We start from the raw sequence: 8062 nt of genomic DNA on the forward strand, positions 1-8062 counted from the left end.
TGGCCCTCTTGAAGCATGTGGGAACAACAGACTGGGATAGGGATTGATTGAATATGTCCGTAAACACACCAGCTAGCTGGTCTGCGCATGCTCTGAGGGCCCGGCTGGGGATGCCGTCTGAGCCTGCAGCCTTGCGGGGGTTGACACGTTTAAATGTTTTCCTCACGTCGGCTGCAGTGAAGGAGAGTCCGCATGTTTTAGTTGCGGGCAGTGTCAGTGGCACTGTATTGTCCTCAAAGCGGGCAAAAAAGTTATTTAGTCTGCCTGGGAGCAAGACATCCTGGTCCGTGACGGTGCTGGTTTTCTTTTTGTAATCCATGATTGACTGTAGACACTGCCACATACCTCGTGTCTTTGCCATTGAATTGAGATTCTACTTTGTCTCTATACTGACGCTTAGCTTGTTTGATTGCCTTGCGGAGGGAATAGTTACACTGTTTGTATTCGGTCATGTTTCCAGTCACCTTGCCCTGATTAAAAGCAGTGGTTTGCGCTTTCAGTTTCACGCGAATGCTGCCATCAATCCACGGTTTCTGGTTTGGGAATGTTTTAATCGTTGCTATGGGAACGACATCTTCAACGCACGTTCTAATGAACTCGCTCACCGAGTCAGCGTATTCGTCAATGTTGTTGTCTGACGCAATACGGAACATATCCCAGTCCACGTGATGGAAGCAGTCTTGGAGTGTGGAATCAGATTGGTCGGACCAGCGTTGAACAGACCTCAGCGCGGGAGCTTCTTGTTTTAGTTTCTGTCTGTAGGCAGGGATCAACAAAATGGAGTCGTGGTCAGTTTTTCCGAAAGGAGGGCGGGGCAGGGCCTTATATGCGTCGCGGAAGTTGGAATAGCAATGATCCAAGGTTTTTCCAGCCCTGGTTGCGCAATCGATATGCTGATAAAATTTAGGGAGTCTTGTTTTCAGATTAGCCTTGTTAAAATCCCCAGCTACAATGAATGCAGCCTCCGGATATATGGATTCCAGTTTGCAAAGAGTCAAATAAAGTTCGTTCAGAGCCATCGATGTGTCTGCTTGGGGGGGAATATATACGGCTGTGATTATAATCGAAGAGAATTCCCTTGGTAGATAATGCAGTCTACATTTGATTGTGAGGAATTCTAAATCAGGTGAACAGAAGGACTTGAGTTTCTGTATGTTGTTGTGGCCACACCACGTCACGTTCACCATAAAGCATACGCCCCCACCCCTCTTCTTACCAGAAAGATGTTTGTTTCTGTCGGCGCGATGCGTGGAGAAACCAGCTGGCTGCACCGTCTCCGATAGCGTCTCTCCAGTGAGCCATGTTTCCGTGAAGCAAAGAACGTTACAGTCTCTGATGTCCCTCTGGAATGCTACCCTTGCTCGGATTTCATCAACCTTGTTGTCAAGAGACTGGACATTGGCGAGGAGAATGCTAGGGAGTGGTGCACGATGTGCCCGTCTCCGGAGTCTGACCAGAAGACCGCTTCGTTTTCCCCTTTTTCGAAGTCGTTTTTGGGGTCGCCGGCTGGGATCCATTCCGTTGTCCTGGGTGAAAGGCAGAACACAGGATCCGCTTCGCGAAAGTCATATTCTTGGTCGTACTGATGGTGAGTTGACGCTGCTCTTATGTTCAGTAGTTCTTCACGACTGTATGTAATGAAACCTAAGATGACCTGGGGTACCAATGTAAGAAATAACACGTAAAAAAAATGCATAGTTTCCTAGGAACGCGAAGCGAGGCGGCCATCTCTGTCGGCGCCGGAAGTAGGGAGCTGACCGAGGCAATGCAGGCACCAGCCTGAAAATGTGCCACAAGGAAAAAGGCAGCGTGCCTTAGATTGAGGGCAGCGCAGGTTAACTGTCCTGATGCGTAAAAATCACATTTTGGAAGAGTGAGCGCATTCTGACATCATGCATACCAAAAATATTATTTTGGGGAGACCGTTAGAGATAGTTGGAACTTGTGCATGAAAAGTTTAAAACTGCACAATTGTATCTCAGCTCCATAGAGACATTTTGAAAATCGTAAACAATGTGATTAACCTTTTCACGTGTGAATTTCAAATATCTCTAACGGACACCCCAGCGTGAGTTTTTTATGTACGTGATGTCAGAATGCACTCACTGTTCCAAAATGTGATTGTTATGCAACAAGACACTTAACCCACACTGCCCTCAAACCAAGGTATGCTGCCTGCTAATTATCTATTGGCTATGTTTCAACTTGCAATTTCAAATAATTTTCAAACAAGGTTAATTTTCTAACAACAGTTTGAATTGAGGTGTGTTCCACGTTCTCATTAATTCACATAGAAGTAGTCCATTTCACTGTTGTGGACTATTTATATTTGAGGTATTAATGAGCCGGACAAACTTCTCTTCCCGAGCCCAAGCACTTCCCCAGTGTTTCCCCAGATCAAGTATGCATATTTGCACATCTCAAGTCAGAACATAACTTGCACAAACTTCCCCCCCCTGGCACATTTTCCAGCTGGCCACCGCATTACCTTCATTGTTGTTTTTCTTACTAATAATAACTTAAGATGTGTGCATTCCTGTCAAAGTAAGTGCCTTATTACATTATCATTAAAGTTTGTGTAGATCATGTTGTTGTTTCTACTGTAGCTATGGAGCATAATGTATTTCATGTTTCATTCAAATGTTTTCAAATACTGGTTACAAATCATGCATTCTGATTCTTGCGTAGATTGTAATGGACATATTTGATGTGTGTAAAATACTTTTTTGAAGGTTGTACTGATTAAGATGAGCTAAAGCTAAGCTTATTGCCAACTATGTGTTGCGCCATGTTTGTTGATATCATACAACCCATTCTGGTTGTCACGTGAACGTCAGTCAGACCAAAGATGTTATAACAAAACAAGATGAAGGGTTGGTTCACTCGTCTAAACTTCCAGAAGTGAATGATGGTAGACAGCACACCCCCTTCAACATGCATAATGCAAACAGAACCAACTCATCTTGTAACCTCTTATCTTTGGTTGAAGCGAAAGAAACAAACCTGGCAGCTCGTACAAACTACCCATCGTCAGAACACTTGATTTTTAGAAAGTGTTTTCCTCATTTATTTAGATCACTGGTGAGCTCACCCGTGATGTGATGATTTGTAAATAGAAATTTAGCTAATTCATATTATGGTTTCTGTCAGCCAAGCGTTAGCTAAGTATGACCGCTTGTGTTAGGTCACTTACCTCAGTTAGCGCTACGACTAATGTAGCCTACATTTTCCGATTTGGATGAGATTTGTGTTATGCTGTTGCTACTTCTGTGAATGTCTCAACATTGCATCCAAAAATAAACTGCTCACATTGAGGACATAGTCTTTACAATTTTATGTTTGTGCAAAATGTTTCTGTGAAAAAACAGTGTGGCCAGCTCAAACGCTGACTGTTCCGTCAACTTTAACTGGACGTTCAAAATAAGTGTTCTATTCACACCGTTTTGAGAGTATGCTGCTGGGACCACTGTAGAATGATCACACCTGTGTGTTCGAAACTGTCAAATGGTTAAAAATTCAAAAGCTGTCTAGAAGGGACAAGATGGGGGGGTCCTCTAAAATGTTCGCCCACAACCCAACCCCGTTTTTCATCCAGAAAAAAACCTGCAGACCACCGCCACGTGAAATCTCATATAGTGGAAGTGCCAAGAAGGGGGTGGGATTAATGTGGAAGTTCCCCTTATGTAATCCTCTTTTGTTTTCTTGGTGAGAGAACTACACTAGCATAGATATGTTGTTGGGCTTGGACTACCCCTTTAATAAGAACTCTGACTGCCTGGAGTACAGCACAGCACTGCAAATTGGACAGCTGTTATGATTGACGTTTTAATGCTGGTGATAACTGGCTGGTATCGTTCAACCTCAGAAAACCTATTACTAGACAGCACTGGTACAAAGCTGACACGGGGCTATTTCAGATTGCCTTAAGCAGTGTGGAGTATACAAACTGGAAAGGTTAACTGAAATCCTCTTCATTGCTCTCTGAATAAAATGTATTAGTAAATAAATAGCCAACTTATTAGTAAATACTGAGCTCCTTCATAGTGGAAAGGTTCTGCTGACTTGTGTGTCCTTGATTCACATGTACAGTTTGTGTAAATACAACATGTTCCTGAGAAAGATGAGTGGACTAAAATCATATTGACAACAGAGCACCTACACAAAACTAAACATATTCAGCATCAGGTGACATGGATATTGAGGTTATGTGCATGCGCACAAGATGACAATACATGCACGTGACACATGCATACTTGTCAAGCTTCTGCATGTGTTTACACGGTTCTGCATATGCTGCAGGTGATAGAAATCTGAAGGCACTACCAGCACTTTGAACATTTTATTTAGTCATACTTTCCTGTGGCTACATTATATGTACAGAACTGTGGACACCCCTTCAAAATAGTGGATTCGGCTATTTCAGCCACAACTGTTGCTGACAGGTGTATAAAATCAAGCACACAGCCATGAAATCTCCACAGACAAACATTGTCAGTAGATTGGCCTTACTGAAGAGCTCAGTGACTTACAACGTGGCACCGTCATAGGATGACACCTTTCCAACAGATCAGTTTGTCAAATTTCTTCCGTGCTAGTGCTGCCCGGGTCTGTTATTGTGAAGTGGATACATCTAGGAGCAACAGCGGCTCAGCCGTGAAGTGGTAGACCACACAGCTGACAGAACGGAACACCAAGTGCTGATGCGCGTAGCTCGTAAAAATTGTTTGTCCTTGGTTGCAACACTCACTGCAGAGTTCCCAACTGCCTCTGGAAGCAACATCAGCACAATAAATGTTTGTCGGGAGCTTCACGAAATGGGTTTCTATAGCCGAGCAGCCTCACACAAGCCTAATATCACCATGCTCAATGCCAAGCATCGGCTGGATTGGTGTAAGGCTCGCCACCATTGGACTCTTTAGCAGTGGAAACGCATTCTGTGGAGTAATGAATCTCGCTTCACCACTTGGCAGTCCGACGGACGAATCTGGGCTTCGCGGATGCCAGGAGAACGCTACCTGCCCCAATGCATAGTGCCAACTGTAAAGTTTTGTGGCGGAGGAATGGTCTGAGACTGTTTTTCATGGTTTGGGCTAGGCCCTTTAGTTCCAGTGAAGAGAAATCTTAACGATACAGCATACAATGATATTCTAGACGATTCTGTGATTCCAACTTTGTGGCAACAGTTTGGGGAAAGCTCTTTCCTGTTTCAGTATGACAATGCCCCGTGAACAAAGTGAGGTCCATACATAAATGGTTTATCGAGATCGATGTGGAAGAACATGAGTGGCCTGCACACAGCCCTGACCTCAACCCCAAAAAACATTGTTGAGATTAATTGGAACGCCGACTGCAAGCCAGGCCTAATCGCCCAACATCAGTGCCGATCTCACTAATGCTCGTTGCTGAATGGAAGCAAGTCCCTCCAGCAATGTTCCAAGATCGAGTGGAAAGCCTTCCCAGAGGAGTAGAGGATGTTAATGCCCATTTAATGGCCATGATTTCGAAATGAGAGATGTTCGATGAGCAGGTGTCCAGATACTTTTGGTCATGTAGTTAATATTGTCTCACATTCCTACCTGCAAAAGGATCAACCACACTAACCCTAACCCTAACTAGTAAAGCAAGTTAAAATATAATTTTATTGAACATTCTGGCTTATAGAGGTCATGAAAGGAAACTTTCCTGATCCAAAGGCTAATTTATGCTGACACAGAATTCAATGAAATTCAACTTTGAGTTTGCAGGCTAGAATTCAGGGAAACTGAACCATCTATGAATGGCTGTGGAGAGAGAGGATTATGTTTTTGGACAGAAATTATGATTAAACTCGTAAACTTAATGTAAATTGTTTGCAATCAATATCTTAGAAAAATAAACTGAGGATATATTAAATTCCAATGACAGTTGAGGGGGAGTAAAGAGAGCGACCATGGTGAATAGACCGGGACTTCATGATTGTGGTGCAAGAACGCAGCATGAATCACAAACACACTGAGACTTTACAAGGAGTCGCGCGCTTGGTCAATAGCCCTGTGGGCTACTCACGACAGTCCCATTAAAACAATACAGTATGGCGGAAAGATTGTAAGACTATATGCTTTATGTACTCATTGCGGTTTTTTAGGACACGTGTCCACAAATGTGACAGGGAGTGAGCCATTGAACTATTGAGTTCCTCCGTATCACAAAAACCAGCACCACAGAACACACCGTCCAAGTCTAGTAGACTGATCAGCGCATTCATATTCATTTGAGACACTCAGAACCGTGTGTCACAAGAAAAAAAAATCATAACATTACAAAGTGTTTGTCCCAGAAAGCTATATAAAAACAGGAGCTGTTTATAAATAAAAGTATTAACAAGAGTAAGTCTTACCTTGTAGAAGGGTGTGCTTTGTTTCACAGCATCGTTATGTCTCAGAAGAAGTTTAGTCCCATCCGAAGCACGCGGTCCTGTCTTGAATGTTTGTTTGTTTTTGCGAGTGAGGAAATATAAGCATATATTACGCTTTAAAGTATTAAAATAATATGTATTTATGACCGACTCCGATAAATGGGCTTCTAGACATGGGCTGATAAGGTTGGAGAATAGTATATTGATTTGGGCTTCCCTAACGAACAAACGAACGAGAGCCAAGCTTGAACCTATTCTACACAGCGCGCCTGCATAGAGCTAAAGCAGTTTGGAATCTACCATCCGCAGTGGGGAGGGTCGATCTATAACTAACCTCTATAGCTCATAGATGCATTGACATCAATCTCAAATTGGAATGTATCTCTTAAATAGCCTGCTATTGGTTTTGAAAAAGAAAAACTGACTTTTGCCATGCTGCCTATTGGCATACTCAAACATTTCAATACCCTTCCTTCTTATCCAAGACATTATAATCTAGACCAGTATTTCCCAAACCTCTCCACAGCTACCCCAAGCCATTTGATCTATTCCAACAGGCCTAATAGCGCACTTGAATCAACTAGTCAACTAATCATCAAGCCGATTAGTAAAAACAAGTGTGCTATTAGGTCTACACTGTACTGTAATTGATCAAAAAAGTGGAATGATGGGCTGGGGTGAGGTGAGGGACCAGATACCAGGCAAATATCTAGAAAAATATTGCATTTTTAAAATGTATTTTTAAATGTATTTTACCTTTATTTAACCAGGTAGGCAAGTTGAGAACAAGTTCTCATTTACAATTGCGACCTGGCCAAGATAAAGCAAAGCAGTTCGACAGATACAACGACACAGAGTTACACATGGAGTAAAACAAACATACAGTCAATAATACAGTATAAACAAGTCTATATACAATGTGAGCAAATGAGGTGAGAATGGAGGTAAAGGCAAAAAAGGCCATGGTGGCAAAGTCAATACAATATAGCAAGTAAAACACTGGAATGGTAGTTTTGCAATGGAAGAATGTGCAAAGTAGAAATAAAAATAATGGGGTGCAAAGGAGCAAAATAAATAAATAAATTAAAATTAAATACAGTTGGGAAAGAGGTAGTTGTTTGGGCTAAATTATAGGTGGGCTATGTACAGGTGCAGTAATCTGTGAGCTGCTCTGACAGTTGGTGCTTAAAGCTAGTGAGGGAGATAAGTGTTTCCAGTTTCAGAGATTTTTGTAGTTCGTTCCAGTCATTGGCAGCAGAGAACTGGAAGGAGAGGCGGCCAAAGAAAGAATTGGTTTTGGGGGTGACTAGAGAGATATACCTGCTGGAGCGTGTGCTACAGGTGGGAGATGCTATGGTGACCAGCGAGCTGAGATAAGGGGGGACTTTACCTAGCAGGGTCTTGTAGATGACATGGAGCCAGTGGGTTTGGCGACGAGTATGAAGCGAGGGCCAGCCAACGAGAGCGTACAGGTCGCAATGGTGGGTAGTATATGGGGCTTTGCTGATAAAACGGATTGCACTGTGATAGACTGCATCCAATTTGTTGAGTAGGGTATTGGAGGCTATTTTGTAAATGACATCGCCAAAGTCGAGGATTGGTAGGATGGTCAGTTTTACAAGGGTATGTTTGGCAGCATGAGTGAAGGATGCTTTGTTGCGAAATAGG

General features: G+C 42.8%; 1 protein-coding gene across 1 annotated transcript in view; it reads right to left on the minus strand.

The window, feature by feature from the left end:
- Positions 1–6679, minus strand: part of LOC116374414 (teneurin-2-like) — a 92898-nt gene extending 86219 nt beyond the window's left edge. Inside the window, exon 1 of the mRNA XM_031826990.1 lies at positions 6377–6679. The gene's annotated coding sequence lies outside the window, so the exon portion shown is untranslated. The remainder of the gene's footprint in view (positions 1–6376) is intronic.
- Positions 6680–8062: the final 1383 nt, after the last annotated feature.

The sequence above is a fragment of the Oncorhynchus kisutch genome, linkage group LG6 (assembly GCF_002021735.2).
Source record: "Oncorhynchus kisutch isolate 150728-3 linkage group LG6, Okis_V2, whole genome shotgun sequence".
In the NCBI taxonomy this organism is placed as follows: domain Eukaryota; kingdom Metazoa; phylum Chordata; class Actinopteri; order Salmoniformes; family Salmonidae; genus Oncorhynchus; species Oncorhynchus kisutch.